Below are 19,887 nucleotides of genomic sequence, written 5' to 3'. Positions count from 1 at the left end.
CCTTCCAGCATTTGAAAGAGGCCTAAGCGAAAACCCCGATTCTGCACCACCCCAATCCCAACAAGCAGTTTCTCTTGGAGGTAGTTGGCTTTTCTATCTGTGCTGGGGCTGCACTGATGCAAAGAACTTCTTCGAGGAAGTCAGTCTCCTGCGTTTTTTTCTCCAAACTGTTTTCACCAGCTGAGAGAAAGTATACCACTGTAGATTGTGAGCTTCTGGCCATTAAGATGGTGCTGGAGTAATGGCCACATGTATTGGAAAGCACCAGTTCTCCGGTAATAATATACACAGATCATAAAAATCTGACCTTCCTGCATTCTACCCAACGATTGAATCCACTTCAAGCCAGGTGGGCACTGTTCTTCACTCTTTTGAACCTTGAATTACACTTTCATCCTGTGGAGAAGAATGTCAAAGCAGATGTCCTGTCTCGATCCTTTGATGTGACTGATTCCGAGCCTCAGCACATCATTGACTAGGCTAGGATTATTGAAGCAGCCCCTGCCCTTTTAAAAGACATTTCTCTGGGCAAAAACTTTGTCCCTACTGCTACGAGGAATAGAATTCTATCCTGGGGACACAAATCCAAGTTGGCTAGTCATATGGGCATGTGCAAGTCCACTGAGCTGATTGGTCTCCGCTGCAGTTGGCACTCGCTGTAAAAGAATGTCTGGGGCAAGCCTGCTGGCTTCCTCCAGCCTTTTCTGGTTACTTCTGGTTACTTCCGCTCCCTGGCAATATATTGCTCTGGACTTCATCATGGACTGTCTCTCTCCAATAGCTTACAACACCATCTGGGTTGTGGTGGATTGGTTCTCCAAGATGGCTCACTTTATTCCCCTAGCTGGCCTTCCCTCTGCACCAAAGCATAGTTCTTCCAGCATGTTTTACATCTCCACGGTCTTCCTCTGCAGATAGTCTCTGACTGTGGAGTCCAGTTCACTTCTAAATTCAGAAGATCTCTTTGCAAGCAGCTGAATATGCAGCTGGATTTTTACTCCACGCACCATCCACAGACCAAAGGGCAAGTGGAAAGGCTAAATCAGATTCTTGAAAACAACCTTCACCACTTTATCTCTGCCTGTCAGGATGACTGGGTACAACTACTCCCCTGGGCAGAGTTTTCCTACAACAACCACGTTGCAGAGTCTTATGGAGTATCTCCATTCTTTGTTGTTTATTCCCAGCATCCTCAGTTGCCCTCTATTATGTATACTTCCTCCAGGATACCAACAGCTGACTCCTCTAATAGCGACTTCCTTCACATCTGGCGGCAAACTCAGTCTTCCCTCCTTAAGATCTGTTTCAGATGAAGATTCATGCAGACAAGAAGAGAGGTTCTCCACTTCATTATCACCATGGGGATAAAGTTTGGTTGTCTTCCTGGAACATTCGCCTGAAGGTGCCTGTGTACAAGTTTGCTCCCCGATACCTTTTTCTATTTAAGATTCTCAGGCAGCTCAAGATTGCAACCTGTAAGCTACAGCTGCTACCCAATCTTTGGATCCTGAATTCCTTTCACGCCTCGCTCTCGAAGCCGCTAGTCCTAAATCGTTTCTCCAAGGCCCATACTCCTACCCCTATGTCCATTCCTGAGGGTCTTTTGGATGTGTTTGAGGTTAAGGACATCTTGGATTCCAAGAAGGTCTGGAGGAAGACCTATTTGGTGGATTGAAGAGGTTTTGGTCCCGAGGAAAGGTCTTGGGAACCTGCTGAGAACATCTGAGCCCCTGGCATTCTCTAAAGGTTCCTCCAACGGTCTAGCCAAAAAAGGAGGGATTGTAAGGGGTGTGTGTGCTGTCACGCAGTTGACTCGCACTGGTGCTTGGTGCCATGCTACTCACTGCTCTTCCCGGTCTCGGGCGGCCTCTTGGAGCATTTCCAACAGTGCTGCATCCTCTCGCTGCTGGTGAGTCTCCAACTGGCTATAGGGAGGAGTGGCCAGATTCTGCAGGAACCTAATCCCATTGTGTCCTGCCAAGATAAGCTTCCCTAGGTTATCCCCAAGCAGTAGAGGGTTTATTAGACAGCTCCTTCTACCACTTCTCAACTGATCTAAGGTTCTAGTTCAGTTCCTCTCAAGTTTCGTGTAGTGTGCTTTGCTGTATTGTCTATCCTATTTTCTGGCATGGCTAGCCTACTCGTTTATTCGGATTTTCCTGCTCCTGACCTCGGCTACATATATTCAACTTGTGCTGCCTGCCCTGACCTCAAATTGCCTGACCACATCTTTGCCTTCGTCCACGTGTACCTCGTACCCGTGTCTCTGACACTCCGGTCAGCTGCTATAGACCCGGAGACTGCCCTGGAGTGGTACCTGGTGACAACATGTGACCATCAGATGCTATAGTGAATACCAGGTAGTCACTTAGTTACGCCCTTCCAGGGTAAGACTGGCCCACCAGTATTACATACTAAAAGGTGTCTATAACACATCCTAAATATGGGGCAAGTCATTCAAGAAATGCAAATTCTTTATATGCAAATTAAAATTTAGATTAATAAATAAGCCCCACTGCGATGTTCCAATAAGTTGCGCCACATGGACATTCAACTCTGCTAAATTGGCATGTATCCACATACAGGTCCTTCTCAAAAAATTAGCATATAGTGTTAAATTTCATTATTTACCATAATGTAATGATTACAATTAAACTTTCATATATTATAGATTCATTATCCACCAACTGAAATTTGTCAGGTCTTTTATTGTTTTAATACTGATGATTTTGGCATACAACTCCTGATAACCCAAAAAACCTGTCTCAATAAATTAGCATATCAAGAAAAGGTTCTCTAAACGACCTATTACCCTAATCTTCTGAATCAACTAATTAACTCTAAACACATGCAAAAGATACCTGAGGCTTTTATAAACTCCCTGCCTGGTTCATTACTCAAAACCCCCATCATGGGTAAGACTAGCGACCTGACAGATGTCAAGAAGGCCATCATTGACACCCTCAAGCAAGAGGGTAAGACCCAGAAAGAAATTTCTCAACAAATAGGCTGTTCCCAGAGTGCTGTATCAAGGCACCTCAATGGTAAGTCTGTTGGAAGGAAACAATGTGGCAGAAAACGCTGTACAACGAGAAGAGGAGACCGGACCCTGAGGAAGATTGTGGAGAAGGACCGATTCCAGACCTTGGGGAACCTGAGGAAGCAGTGGACTGAGTCTGGTGTGGAAACATCCAGAGCCACCGTGCACAGGCGTGTGCAGGAAATGGGCTACAGGTGCCGCATTCCCCAGGTAAAGCCACTTTTGAACCATAAACAGCGGCAGAGGCGCCTGACCTGGGCTACAGAGAAGCAGCACTGGACTGTTGCTAAGTGGTCCCAAGTACTTTTTTCTGATGAAAGCAAATTTTGCATGTCATTCGGAAATCAAGGTGCCAGAGTCTGGAGGAAGACTGGGGAGAAGGAAATGCCAAAATGCCTGAAGTCCAGTGTCAAGTACCCACAGTCAGTGATGGTGTGAGGTGCCATGTCAGCTGCTGGTGTTGGTCCACTGTGTTTCATCAAGGGCAGGGTCAATGCAGCTAGCTATCAGGAGATTTTGGAGCACTTCATGCTTCCATCGGCTGAAATGCTTTATGGAGATGAAGATTTCATTTTTCAGCACGACCTGGCACCTGCTCACAGTGCCAAAACCACTGGTAAATGGTTTACTGACCATGGTATTACTGTGCTCAATTGGCCTGCCAACTCTCCTGACCTGAACCCCATAGAGAATCTGTGGGATATTGTGAAGAGAAAGTTGAGAGACGCAAGACCCAACACTCTGGATGAGCTTAAGGCCGCTATTGAAGCATCCTGGGCCTCCATAACATCTCAGCAGTGTCACAGGCTGATTGCCTCCATGCCACGCCGCATTGAAGCAGTCATTTCTGCCAAAGGATTCCCGACCAAGTATTGAGTGCATAACTGAACATTATTATTTGATGGTTTTTTGTTTGTTATTAAAAAACACTTTTATTTGATTGGATGGGTGAAATATGCTAATTTATTGAGACAGGTTTTTTGGGTTATCAGGAGTTGTATGCCAAAATCATCAGTATTAAAACAATAAAAGACCTGACAAATTTCAGTTGGTGGATAATGAATCTATAATATATGAAAGTTTAATTGTAATCATTACATTATGGTAAATAATGAAATTTAACACTATATGCTAATTTTTTGAGAAGGACCTGTATGTAGTCTTTATACCATAAGGATCTATAAAAAAACAATTGTCTTGTTTAATCTCTTACAATAGTCCCTTGTGTCCCTCCTTTCTTTACTTTAAACTTCAACTTTGTAAGGTCACAGGATTACAGACGAACAAACCGCAAACATAAATGACAGCTATTCTCGGACCAGGTTACTAAAGTAGGACCTGTCGAGAACGACAAGGTATTGGCTGTGAGTCTGTAACATCACATCATGCTTCATTGCTTCTATAATCCATCTAAGATATTATGAAATACGTTGCACAGAGCAGGTAAGCCTGTCGGGAGGTGATCACTGATAGATCATGGACACCACACTAAGTTTGCACCTGGATTTTATAACAATTTATTTGGTATTCTTTTTTATTTTATTAATTTTTCATTGTACTACACTATATTATCATTTATTATGCAGAATGGTAATATTACAATCTAATACTAGACTATGATGTTGTATTATCTTATACTATTCTATACTATTAATTGTTATGTTATAGATCTAATATTAAACTGCGTCTAATGCGATACATGACTAATACTATATCTAAGGCTACACTATAATCTAATGCTATACTGTTGTCTGCATATACAGAATATACAGCTAATAGCAATATTATCTAAGGCTATATCATATGTAATAATACTCAATACTATGTAAATGTATTCAATACTATATGTCATGCTATATTATGTTGTACAGTGCCTTGAAAAAGTTTTCATACCCCATGAACTTTTCCAAACTTTTTCATGTTACACCCACAAATTTAAATGGATTTTATTGGGATTTTATGTGATATACCAACACATGTAGTATTATATAAAATATGATGCATGGTTTTCTAATCATTTTAAAGAAGTTTTTTTTATTATAAGTGTGCATATGCATGTAATGTAGTGTGAGTGTATTGATATATCCTCCTACCGCTGCTCTCTCCGGTGTCCAGCTCCGATCTTCTCTGCTTATCGGTGACGTTACGACAATCGCGACTAGCCAGCTAACTCTATACATGAGCCAAAATCCTCTTATCAATATAAGCATATGGAAACCTCGTTCTCATGTTCCATAGACTTTATCAAAAAGTCATTTTGAGGGGTCTATATGATAGAAAATACCCAAGTGTGACACCATTCTAAAAACTGCACCCCTCAAGGTGCTCAAAACCACATTCAAGGAGTTTATTAACCCTTCAGGTGTTTCACAGGAATTTTTGGAATGTTTAAATAAAAATGAACATTTAACTTTTTTTTCACAAAAAATTTACTTCAGCTCCAATTTGTTTTATTTTTCCAAGGGTAACAGGAGAAAATGGACTCCAAAAGTTGTTGTATAATTTGTCCTAAGTACGCCGATACCCAGGGGTGAACCTAGCCTCTCTGCTGCCTGAGGCGAACTGCAAAATTGCACCCCCCCCACCCCATCGTACAATCAGTACAAATAAATCTGGTTTACGTTTTACTAGCCTAACCTGACGCACATGTACAATACATACACTTTTAAATAGGAATATATTTAGGAAATAGGAAAGATTTTTTTAAGCCTCCACACGACAAGGTAGACTCTTTTGGCCCAGCTCTACTCTACTCTAACGTATTAAACATTTGTTAAAATATCCAATACAATTTAGGTATATTTTTATTTTTCAATTTTTAAAATGATCAATATCATCACATACAGGGGACAAATACCACCGCACCATGACCAAACCATATATTACCACCACATAGTGACCTATAATACCACATACAAAGGAACAAATACCACCACAGCATGTCCAGACAACATATTAACACCACATAGAGACCTATAAAACCATATACAAGGAACAAATACCACCACATCATGTCCAGACAGCATATTACCACCTCAGTGACCGAATAATACCACATACAAGGAACAAATACCACCACACCATGACCAGACCACATATTACCACCACATACAAGGAACAAATAACGCCACACCATAGCCGGACAACATATTACCACCACATTGTGACTGAATACTACAATACTGATCATTAACAAAAAAATCACAATACTAATATCACCTTAAGTGCCATTATACACAGGAGATCTGTACTTAGTATGCAGTGTCTGTGTACAGGTAATACAGTGATCACTGGTGACATTATACACAGGAGCTCTGTCTATAGTGTCAGTGTACAGGTAATATAGTGATCACCAGTGACATTATGCACAGGAGCTCTGTATATAGTGTCAGTGTACAGGTAATATAGTGATCACTGGTGATATTATACACAGGAGCTCTGTATATAGTGTATAGTGTACAGGTAATACAGTGATCACCAGTGATGTACACAGGAGCTCTGTATATAGTGTCAGTGTACAGGTAATATAGTGTGCTATAATCTGGTGGCCTTGGAGCAGCATGAGACGTACTCTGGAGAAGGTGGCACCTGTACTGACCGCAAACCCTGAACTTAGCAGCGCAACTAGAAGTAGCTGTGGGGGGTACCTAACGCTCCCTAGACCCCTCGACACAGCCTAAGAACTAACTACCCCTAAAGACAGAAACAGGAAACCTATCTTGCCTCAGAGAAAATCCTCAAAGTATAGACAGCCCCCCACAAATATTGACTGTGAGAGGAGAGGGAAATAACATGCGCAGACATGAAATCAGGATTTAGCATAGGAGGCCATACTAGCTAAAAAGAAAGAACAGAACAGAGTACTATGCGGTCAGTATTAAAACACTAGAAAATATCGACCACAGAAAATACAAATCACCACATCTGACTAAAGACATGGAGGGTATATCTGCATCTCCAGAGACACAGCTATGCTGCAAAAAATCCTTCACAGACAAAGCTGGACAAGACGAAACATGAAAATGCACAGACTATAAGGTCCACAGCATGTGAACAGCAAAAACAAAGCCAGGACTTATCTTTGAAGAAAAGCACAGCAAACAGGAGAGACCAGAAGGGATGTGAATCCTCCAAAAACAATGGACAACTGGCACTGACTAAAGGATAAAGCAAGGCTATATAGCCCAAATTGCAAAAAATAGATACACCTGATAAATGCTGCGATCCAACTACCGCAGCACTACCACTCATAACCACCGGAGGGAGCCCAAGAGCAGAATTCACAACAATAGTGATCACCAGTGACATTATACACAGGAGCTCTGTATACAATGTCAGTGTGCAGGTAATACAGTGATCACCGGTGACATTATACACAGGAGCTCTGTATATAGTGTCAGTGTACAGGTAATACAGTGATCCAAGCAGGAAAAAGAGACGGCAGCACTCACCAGTCTTGATGGCAGGTAATACTTTATTGATGCATGTTCTTCACGGCTCGGGGGTGCATGTTTACAGAGTAGTGTGCAGGTAAAACGACGGCCGTTTCGCGCTGCTCGAGTGCTTCAACAGGTCTGTGAGGGAACGGACATGACGCTAAGAAGAAATACCTGCCGAGGCAGGTCCTCTCCCTGCCCCACGCCGCCCACTCACTAAATGAAAATGTATAACACATAAAAACAATTTAAAAGCAAGTGAAAGAAGACCTTAGCGCTTATTATGACAGGACTAACTCTTATGAACTTTATAATATGAATGTTATTAGTAGGAAAAAACAAATCGGACTCCTCACGATCCTGGTGGACCTAAATTCATGATTAGTACTTTCTGGTCTTTACTGCTTCTAGAGCACTGCAACTGAACAATTGTTGTACATAAAGCAGACTAAGAAATACTGACAAAATAATAAGGGTACAGAAAACATCATAAGGACAATAGAAGAATTAGATCACCAAAATTTCAAATCCTCCTAGACCTACCTGCAACCCGAAACAGACTTACAAACCATAATGCAAACCTATTGAATACTATGGCCCGAGATGATGGATATAATGACGGGAACAAATAAGGGTCATAGAGCGGGGAAAGTGCGTACCTACTATGCTGTGCCTCTAAGGTACCGCAACCTCCACCATTGTATTTATTTATTTTAAATGTTAGATCTACAAGATGAATGATCTATAAAAAAAATGGCCATGTCTAATTTCTCATTTAGTCCTAAGGGGCCCGTTGCTCCCGTTTTCATTATCCACCTGGCCTCTTTTCTTAAAAGTTGGTTGTGGAGATCTCCCCCTCTCTCAGGTTTTGATACCCTTTCAATGCCAGCAAAAGACAAAACTCTAGGGTTACCTTCATGGGCTTCCCTTATGTGATTAATGAGTCTAGGAACCCCTTTTCCTGATGTAATTGATTTATAATGTTCCCTAAAACGTATATAAAGGGGCCGAATGGTTTTACCAATGTAAAAGCGTCCGCATGGACAAAAAAAGCACATAAACGATGTAATCTGATTTACAAGATATAAAATGAGTGACCCGATGAGTGATGGGACCTATCTTAAGGGTCTGTTGCGTTATATGATATTCACAATATGAACAATGACCACAACGGTAATTGCCCTTTGGAATACTTTTTTGTAACCAGTTGTCCGTTCTCTCTTGTGTGATGCGATTACGTACCAACAAATCTCTAATCGTTGTACTACGCCTGTTGGAGATTAGGGGGCCCTTAGCTACTATGCTAGCTAGATCCTTGTCTTTTTCTAGCACATGCCAGTTTTTCCTAATGGCTGCTCGTATATGTTGGTCCATGGGGCCGTATTGGAAACGGAATGTAAATTTTTTATCTGTTTTGTCTCGTACTGTGTGGCTATTTTTACACCCACCTTCATTTAGTCTACATACCGCATCTTGCCAAACTTTATGTGGGTAACCTCTTTTACTGAGTCTCTGACCTAAGTCACTTGCTTGTACCTCGAATCCCTTCTGGGTATTATTGGCTCTTCGTGTTCTTAAAAGTAGGCTATATGGAAGTGAACATTTTGTATGAACAGGATGGTAGCTATCATAATGCAGCACTGCAATAGTGGCTACTGGTTTGCGATATAAAGAGGTACATATTTCCCCTTCCTCTATGTTCAAAGTCACATCTAAAAAATTAAGTTGAGATCCCCCAAAGGATGACGTGAAAGACATACCCATGGTATTTTAATTAAGATGGCTGATAAAATCTACAAAACTATTTTCCGATCCATCCCAAACGAAGAACAGATCATCAACATATCTAAGGTATAGTTTGATATGTTTTAGGAATGGATTTTCAGCCGAATAAATGTACATTTCCTCAAAGTGCCCCAAATAAAGGTTAGCGAATGTACATGCTGCCGGAGTCCCCATTGCAGTATCTGCAATCTGGATATACCAGGAATCCAAAAAGTGATCAGTTTTTATGAAGAGGTAAGCTATAGGCTGGACCACGGTGAGTCATTGGACGTGGTATATCTCGATTTTTCCAAAGCATTTGATACCGTGCCGCACAAGAGGTTGGTACACAAAATGAGAATGCTTGGTCTGGGGGAAAATGTGTGTAAATGGGTTAGTAACTGGCTTAGTGATAGAAAGCAGAGGGTGGTTATAAATGGTATAGTCTCTAACTGGGTCGCTGTGACCAGTGGGGTACCGCAGGGGTCGGTATTGGGACCTGTTCTCTTCAACATATTCATTAATGATCTGGTAGAAGGTTTACACAGTAAAATATCGATATTTGCAGATGATACAAAACTATGTAAAGCAGTTAATACAAGAGAAGATAGTATTCATCTACAGATGGATCTGGATAAGTTGGAAACTTGGGCTGAAAGGTGGCAGATGTGGTTTAACAATGATAAATGTAAGGTTATACACATGGGAAGAAGGAATCAATATCACCATTACACACTGAACGGGAAACCACTGGGTAAATCTGACAGGGAGAAGGACTCGGGGATCCTAGTTAATGATAAACTTACCTGGAGCAGCCAGTGCCAGGCAGCAGCTGCCAAGGCAAACAGGATCATGGGGTGCATTAAAAGAGGTCTGGATACACATGATGAGAGCATTATACTGCCTCTGTACAAATCCCTAGTTAGACCGCACATGGAGTACTGTGTCCAGTTTTGGGCACCGGTGCTCAGAGGAAGGATATAATGGAACTAGAGAGAGTACAAAGGAGGGCAACAAAATTAATAAAGGGGATGGGAGAACTACAATACCCAGATAGATTAGCGAAATTAGGATTATTTAGTCTAGAAAAAAGACGACTGAGGGGCGATCTAATAACCATGTATAAGTATATAAGGGGACAATACAAATATCTCGCTGAGGATCTGTTTATACCAAGGAAGGTGACGGGCACAAGGGGGCATTCTTTACGTCTGGAGGAGAGAAGGTTTTTCCACCAACATAGAAGAGGATTCTTTACTGTTAGGGCAGTGAGAATCTGGAATTGCTTGCCTGAGGAGGTGGTGATGGCGAACTCAGTCGAGGGGTTCAAGAGAGGCCTGGATGTCTTCCTGGAGCAGAACAATATTGTATCATACAATTATTAGGTTCTGTAGAAGGACGTAGATCTGGGGATTTATTATGATGGAATATAGGCTGAACTGGATGGACAAATGTCTTTTTTTCGGCCTTACTAGCTATGTTACTATGTTACTATGAACGTATTATGTGTAAGGATAAATTTTAAACTGTCACAAACAAAGTTAATAAAGTTGGAATCCCTATTGATAGTGCTCAAGATTTGCCTAACTGACCCAACCCCTTGCTCCTGTGGAATACGTGTATATAAATTTACCACATCTGCCGAAGCTAGTTTGAATTCTGGTTAGTAATACAGTGATCACCAGTGACATTATACACAGGAGCTCTGTATACAGTGTCAGTGTACAGGTAATACAGTGATCACCGGTGACATTATACACAGGAGCTCTGTATATAGTGTCAGTGTACAGGTAAAACAGTGATCACCAGTGACATTATAGACAGGAGCTCTGTATACAGTGTCAGTGTACAGGTAATACTGTGATCACCGGTGACATTATACACCGGATCGCTGTATATAGTATGCAGTGTATAGTGTGCGTGTATATGTAATACACTAACTCACCAGTGACATCTCTAGGTGAAGTCCTTCATCTTCGCTTTTAATCTTCATCCAGCACAGACCGCCATCACGTCTTCCAGCCAGGGCTCATCTCTGCAGGAAATAACAAAAGTTCTCTAGAGCACCACTTAAAAAAAACACATTACTTAATTTTATCCCAAATTTTAAACTACACCAGATGAAGAAAAAATGTGACAGTGTTGCTCTGCACATTAACAGGACCGCCTCCTCCATTTAAAACAGTACCCTCAAAAAAGGTGCATATTAAAACTTATCCTTTATTACGTAAAATTGTAAAAAGCCAAATTAGTCAAACAAAAACAAAGGGGTACCACAGTGAAGGAAGTGCCCTATAACCAATGAACAGAAAAAGGGGGGGGGGGGGGTTTAAAAAGGTACCACTGGCCTCTCAGATCCTCAATATTAATCTGACCTGATAGCAAAATGACTATAGTTGTTATAGGGAAAGGAAGAACAGAGAGAGAGAGAAAGTAAGAACAGAGAGAAAGAAAGAGGGGAAATAAAGAAAGAACAGAGAGAAAGGAAGAACAGAGAGAACGAAAGAGGGGAAAGAAAGAACAGAGAGAAAGAAAGGGGAAAGAAAGAACAGAGAGAGAAAGAAGAAAACAGAGAGAGAAAAGAAGAACAGAGAGAAAGAAAGAGGGGAAAGAAAAAGAGAGAGCGAAAGAAAGAACAGAGACAAAGAGTAAGAGGGGAAAGAAAGAACAGAGAGAGACAGAGGGGAAAGAGAGAACAGAGAGAGAGAAAGAAAGAAAGAAAGAAAACAGAGAGCGAGAATAAAAGAGGGGAAAGAAAGAAACAACAGAGAGATAGAAAGAACAGAGAGCGAAAAAAGAAAGGAGAGAGAAAGAAAGAACAGAGAAAGAAAGAACAGAGAGAGGAAGAAAGAAAGATTAGAGAGGGAAAGAAAGAACAGAGAGAGAGAGACAAAGAAACAGAGAGAGAAAGAAAGAAATATTCTATAACGATACTACAGCAGCCCGGCTCCCATTGTAATGCTCACCTGAGCCTCCTGATGCAGGAGATATGATAATCTGCTCACATGGCCGGCATCCCCAATTCCAAGTTGATCCCGCTGTCCGCGCTGTCGGAGGACACAGTGATGGATCTGAAGCATTCCCTGAAGTGCCTCCATGGTTCTGTCACAGTCTCCTCCCGAAATTACCTAATTTCCGGTCAGCTTCCAGGATGTGACTTCCGGTGGAACATCACGTGCGAGTTTTAAAGTGCTCCTCGGGACTCCTGTGTGCATGGGAAAAGTAAGCTCCCGGCTGGGACAGTGGGGCAGACTCTCAAAATCGGGACTGTCCCGCTGGATCAAGGACGGTTGGGAGGTATGAAATTTGTTCCCCACCATTCACCAACTTCGTACACGCACGGCTCCGCACACCTCATACACACACGTTTCCGCTTTAAATTCCTTGTACACACACAGCTCCGCTCCGTACACCTTGCGCACACACACGGCTCTGCTCCGTACACCTTGTACACACATGCAGGGCCGCCATCAGGGCATGACGGCCGTGACTGGCGTATGGGGCCCGGTGAGCAGAGGGGGCCCGCATCGGGCCCCGTCTTATCTGCTCACCGGGCCCCTACCGGCAGCCGCAGGCTGAATCGGGCCCTTAGCGCCGACGCTGCAGCTGTTTAAAGCTATTGACGTGCGGGCGCGGGCCCGCACGTCAATAGTTAACAGCCGCGGCGCCGCCAGCCAATCTGAGGCTGGCAGGCGCTGACGTCAGCCGCAGCGTGCGTGCATGTCTCCGGCGTCTGACATCATTGTCAGTCGCCGGCGAGTGCATGCACGCTGCAGCTGCGTGGAGACTTCGCCCGCCGCAGGACCGCGGCAGGTAAGAACTTTTTTTTTTTTTTCTTGAGAGCGACGATCCGGGGGCCCAGGGAAGAACGCTGGGGCAGAGTGTGCTGGACGCAGAGGGGGCAGAGTGTGCTGGACGCAGAGGGGGCAGAGTGTGCTGGACGCAGAGGGGGCAGAGTGTGCTGGACGCAGAGGGGGCAGAGTGTGCTGGACTCAGAAGGGGCAGAGTGTGCTGGACGCAGAGGGGGCAGAGTGTGCTGGACGCAGAGGGGGCAGAGTGTGCTGGACGCAGAGGGGGCAGAGTGTGCTGGACGCAGAGGGGGCAGAGTGTGCTGGACGCAGAGGGGGCAGAGGGTGCTGGACGCAGAGGGGGCAGAGTGTGCTGGACGCAGAGGGGGCAGGATGGATACGATGGAGACAGATGGGGAGATCATATGGGGCAGAATGGATACTCATGAGGGCAGGATGGGAGAACATATGGCTGGAGCCTTCAATGAGACACACGGGGGCTAGGATGGCGAATATTACCATAGGGGCTAATTAAGGGATATTATTATTGCAGTGATGTATTTATTTTATTTTTTGAGTATACTGTTTTAAATGGGGGGAGGTCCTGTTACTGTGCAGAGTGATACTATGTCACCTTCTTTATGTGGTGTAATGTAGAGGCTGTGAAAATTAAGTAATGTGTTCTGCAAATGGAACTCAAGATAACTGTGTTATTTCTGCAGAGACGAGTCCTGGCTGGAAGAAATGATGGCGGTCTGTGCTGGATGAAAGATGAAGGACTTCACCTAGAGACATCACTGGTGAGTCAGTGTTAACTATACACTGACACTATACACTGTATACTATATACAGAGCTCCTGTGTATAATGTCACCGGTGATCACTGTATTACCTGTAGACACTGCTTACTAATTACAGATCTCCTGTGTATAATGGCACTGATGGTGATAGTATTGTGGTTTTTTTTTTTTTATTACTGATCAGTATTGTAGTATTCAGTCACTATGTGGTGGTAATATGCGGTCTGGTCATGGTGTTGTGGTATTTGTTCCTTGTGTTTGATATTATTCGGTCACTGTGGTGGTAATATGTCATCTGGTCATAGTGCTGTGGTATTTGTTCCTTGTATGTAGTATTATAGGTCATTTTAAAAATTGAAAAATAAATAAAAATATACCTAAATTGTATTGCATATTTTAACAAATATTTAGTAGGTTACAGTAGAGTAGGGCCCGGCCAAAAGTGTCTACCGTGTTCTGGTGGCGGCTTAAAAAATCTTTTGGCCAAAACAAAAGTTGCCGGCTATATGTGTGATCTGGTGATGGGAACTGTTAATGTGTGATAGGTGAGAAGTGGAGATTTTCCAAGAGATGGCGGTGGGACTGTGGACAGTTCGAGGGGTGGAGCCTGGAGGCGGGGCTGGGGTGGAGCCTGGGCGGAGTCTCAAGGGGGCCCCGAAAATTTTGCCAGTATGGGGCCCCGAAATTTCTAGTGGCAGCCCTGCACACGTGGCCATTCTACGTACACTTTGTACACACATGGCTCCACTCAACCTTGTACACATGCAGCGCTGCTCCATACACTACACCTTGTACTTAAGAGGCTCCGCGCCGTACACCCTGTACACACAAGGCTCTGCTCCGCTCTGTACACACATGGCTCAGCTCTGTACACTTCATACACACAGGGCTCCATTTCGTACACCCCGTACACACACGGATCCATTTCGTACACCCCGTACACACACTGCTTCGCTCCGTACACCAAGTACACACATGGCTCTGCACCGTACACGAAGTACACACACGGCTCCGCTCCGTACACCTCGTACTTATGCGGGTCCTTGCCGTACACCCCGTAGACACACAGCTCTGCTCCGCTCCGTACACATGCATGGCTCAGCTCCATACACTTTGCACACACAGATCTCCGTTTCGCACACCCCGTACACACACTGCTCCGCTCCATACACCTTGTACACATGCGGCTCAGCTCCGCACACCTCGTACACATGCGGCTCAGCTCCGTAGACCTCGTACACACACGGCTCCGCTCCGTACACCTCGTACACACGCGGCTCCACTCCGTACATCTCGTACACATACGGCTCCGCTCCGTACACCTCGTACACACGCGGCTCCACTCCGTACATCTCGTACACACACGGCTCCGCTCCGTACACCTCGTACACACGCGGCTCCACTCCGTACATCTCGTACACATACGGCTCCGCTCCGTACGGCTCTGCTCCGTACACCTCGTACACACACGGCTCCGCTCTGTACACCTTGTACACACATGACCCCGCTCCATACACACATAGCTTTGCTCCGTACACCTCGTAGACACACGGCTCCACTCCGGACATCTCATACACACGCGGCTCCGCTACGTACACCTCGTACACACATGGCTCCGCTCCGTACACCTCGTACACACACGGCTCCGCTTCGTACACACGCGGCTCCACTCCGTACATCTCGTACACATGCGGCTCCGCTCCGTACACCTCGTACACACACGGCTCCGCTCTGTACACCTTGTACACACATGACCCCGCTCCATACACACACAGCTTTGCTCCATACACCTCGTAGACACACGGCTCCACTCCGTACATCTCATACACACGCGGCTCCGCTACGTACACCTCGTACACACATGGCTCCGCTCCGTACACCTTGTACACACAGCTCAGCTCCGTACACCTCGTACACACATGGCTCTGCTCCCTACACCTCGTACACACACGGCTCAGCTCCGTACACCTCGTACACACACGGCCCCGCTCCGTACACCTCGTTCACATGTGGCTCCGCTCCGTACACCTCATACACATAGCTCTGCTACATCCACCCTGTAAACCCCTCCTGACCCCACAATAAACTTCACCTCATCCAGCACCATGACAACCAGCACAGCAGAGTCCTGCATACACGGAGCCACCTGATCATGTGACCGCTGACTCCTCCCCTCCTGTGACTTCATCACAGGTCCTGTGTACACAGTACAGCCTTCTGTAAGCAGCCCAAACATGCAGGAGAGGAGCAACTTCTGCCTCAGGACCTGTGATGATGTCACAATCATGTGACCGGTCACCTGAGGCGGGGAGGGCTGGAAGGAAGAATTCAGGTTTCAGGACGCAAATACAGTTACTACAGCAGCAGAATCTGCCGCCCCCCTCTCTCTATTGAAGGCAGTGCCACTTGAGGCAAAGCACTCAACTTGCCACATGGTAGCAGCGCCCCTGCCGATACCCCATATGTGGGAGTAAACCACTGTTTGGGCGCATGGGAGAGCTCGGAAGGGAAGGAGCGCTGTTTGACTTTTCAATGCAAAATTGACAGGAATTGAGATGGGACACCATGTTGCGTTTGGAGAGCCCCTGATGTGCCTAAACATTGAAACCCCCCACAAGTGACACCATTTTGGAAAGTAGACCCCCTAAGGAACTTATCTAGATGTGTGGTGAGCACTTTGACCCATTAAGTTATTCACAGAAGTTTATAATGCAGAGCTGTAAAAATAAAAAATCTTATTTTTTCACAAAAATGATCTTCACCCCCAATTTTTTATTTTCCCAAGGGTAAGAGAAGAAATTGGACACCAAAAGTTGTTGTACAATTTGTCCTGAGTACGCTGATACCCCATATGTGGGGGTAAACCACTGTTTGGGCGCATGGGAGAGCTCGGAAGGGAAGGAGCGCCGTTTGACTTTTCAATGCAAAATTGACAGGAATTGAGATGGGATGCCATGTTGCGTTTGGAGAGCCACTGATGTGCCTGAACATTGAAACCCCGCACAAGTGACACCATTTTGGAAAGTAGACCCCCTAAGGAACTCATCTAGATGTGTTGTGAGAGCTTTGAACCCCCAAGTGTTTCACTACAGTTTATAGCGCAGAGCCGTGAAAATAAAAATTCTTTTTTTTTCCGCAAAAATTATTTTTTAGCCCCCAGTTTTGTATTTTTCCAAGGGTAACAGTTGAAATTGGACAACAAAAGTTGTCTAATTTGTCCTGAGTACGCTGATACCCCATATGTGGGGGGGAACCACCGTTTGAGTGCATGGCAGAGCTTGGAAGGGAAGGAGCGTCATTTGGAAAGCAGACTTAGATGGAATGGTCTGCAGACATCACATTGCGTTTGCAGAGCCCCTAATGTACCTAAACAGTAGAAACCCCCACAAGTGACACCATATTGGAAACTAGACCCCAAGGAACTTATCTAGATGTGTTGTGAGAACTTTGAAGCCCCAAGTGTTTCACTACAGTTTATAACGCAGAGCCGTGAAAATAAAAAATCGTTTTTTTTCCACAAAAAATATTTTTTAGCCCCCAGTTTTGTATTTTCCCAAGGGTAATAGGAGAAATTTGACCCCAAAAGTTGTTGTCCAATGTGTCCTGAGTACGCTGATACCCCATATGTTGGAGTAAACCCCTGTTTGGGCGCACGGGAATGCTCGGAAGGGAACGAGCACTCTTTTACTTTTTCAATGCAGAGTTGGCTGGAATTGAGTTCGGACGCCATGTCGCGTTTGGAGAGCCCCTGATGTGCCTAAACAGTGGAAACCCCCCAATTATAACTGAAACCCTAATCCAAACACACCCCTAACCCTAATCCCAACAGTAACCCTAACCACACCCCTAACCCTGACACACCCCTAGCCCTAATCCCAACCCTATTCCAAACCGTAAATGTAATCCAAACCCTAACTTTAGCCCCAACCCTAACTTTAGCCCCAACCCTAACTGTAGCCTTAATCCTAGCCCCAACCCTAAACCTAACCCTAAGCCTAGCCCTAACCCTAATGGGAAAATGGCAATAAATACATTTTTTTAATTTTTCCCTAACTAAGGGGGTGATGAAGGGGGTTTGATCTACTTTTATAGCAGCTTTTTAAGCGGATTTTTATGATTGGCAGCTGTCACACACTAAAAGACGCTTTTTATTGCAAAAAATATTTTTTGCGTTACCACGTTTTGAGAGCTATAATTTTTCCATATTTGGGTCCACAGATTCATGTGAGGTCTTGTTTTTTGCGGGACGAGTTGACGTTTTTATTGGTAACATTTTCAGGCACGTGACATTTTTTGATCGCTTTTTATTCCGATTTATGTGAGGTAGAATGACCAAAAACCAGCTATTCATGAATTTCTTTTGGGGAAGGCGTTTATACCGTTCCACGTTTGGTAAAATGGATAAAGCAGTTTTATTCTTCGGGTCAGTACGTTTACAGCGATACCTCATTTATATCTTTTTTTATGTATTGCCGCTTTTATACGATAAAAACTATTTTATAGAAAAAATAATTATTTTTGCATCGCTTTATTCTGAGGACTATAAGTTTTTTATTTTTTCTTTGATGACGCTGTATAGCGGCTCGCTTTTTGCGGGACAAGATGACGTTTTCAGCGGTTCCATGGTTATTTATATCAATCTTTTTGATCGTGTGTTATTCCACTTTTTGTTTGGTGGTATGATAATAAAGCGTTGTTTTTTGCCTCTTTTTTTTTACTTTTTACAGTGTTCACTGAAGGGGTTAACTAGTGGGACAGTTTTATAGGTTGGGCCGTTACGGGCGCGGCAATACTTATATAAAGAAATGTATTTATAGGAACAATATTATTGTTATTTTTTTTAGGAATTTTTTTGTAATTTTTTTTTACATATGTGAATATTTTTTTTTACACTATAACATTGCCCCGAGGGGGGAGGGGGGGGGGTGTTGGGGGGGGTTGGGGGGGGGGGGGGTGGCCTCATGTTATAGTGTAAGATCGCTGATCTGACACTTTGCTGTGCACTGTGTCAGATCAGCGATCTGACGTGCACAGCCGGGAGGCTTCCCGGCGCCTGCTCTGAGCAGGCGCTGTGAAGCCACCTCTCTGCAGGACCTGGATGCAGACACGCGGCCATTTTGGATCCAGGCCTGCTGCAGGGAGGAGGTAAGAGACCCTCGCAGCAACGCGATCACATCGTGTTGCTCTGAGGGTCTTAGGGAAGCACGCAGGGAGCCCCCTCCCTGCGCGATGCTTCCCTATACCGCCGGAACACTGCGATCATGTTTGATCACAGTGTGCCGGGGGTTAATGTGCCGGGAGCGGTCCGTGATCGCTCCTGGCACATAGTGCCGGATGTCAGCTGCGATAGTCAGCTGACACCCAGCCGCGATCGGCCGTGCTCCCCCCATGAGCGCGGCCGATCGCATATGACGTACTATCCCGTCGTTGGTCATATGGGCCCACCTATCCCATCGTTGGTCATACGGGCCCACCTCAACGGGATAGTACGTCTAATGTCAGAAAGGGGTTAAAAATAGAACTCTGAAAATTGTGAGGTGCATTTGTATTTAGCCCCCTTGAGTCATTACTTTGTAGGACCACCTTTTGCTACAATTGCAGCTGCATGTCTTTTGGGGTCTGTCGCTACCAGCTTTGCACATCTAGAGGTGACATTTGTGCCCCTTCTTCTTTGCACACTCGCTCAGTGAGATTGGATGGGGGTGTCTGTGATCAGCAATCTTCACGTCTTGTCACAGATTCTCAATGGAATTTAGGTGTGGACTGTCACACACATGAATATGCTTTGATCTAAACACTCCATTGTATCTCTGGCAAGATGTTTAGGGTTGTTTTCCTGCTGGAAGGTGAGCCTAAGCCCCAGTCTCAAGTTTTTTTAAGCTTCTAACAGGTTTTCCTCCAGGATCATCATCTTAACATATTCTCTGACCAGCTTCCCTGTGTCTGCTGAAGAAAAGCCTCCCCACAGCATGATGCTGCCGCCGCCATGTTTTACTGTGGGGGTGGTGTTTTCAGGGTGATGTGCAGTGTTAGTTTTCTGTTATACATAATGTTTTAAAT

Source organism: Ranitomeya imitator, chromosome 10 (assembly GCF_032444005.1).
Source record: "Ranitomeya imitator isolate aRanImi1 chromosome 10, aRanImi1.pri, whole genome shotgun sequence".
NCBI lineage: Eukaryota > Metazoa > Chordata > Amphibia > Anura > Dendrobatidae > Ranitomeya > Ranitomeya imitator.
This window is presented reverse-complemented; position numbering follows the sequence as displayed.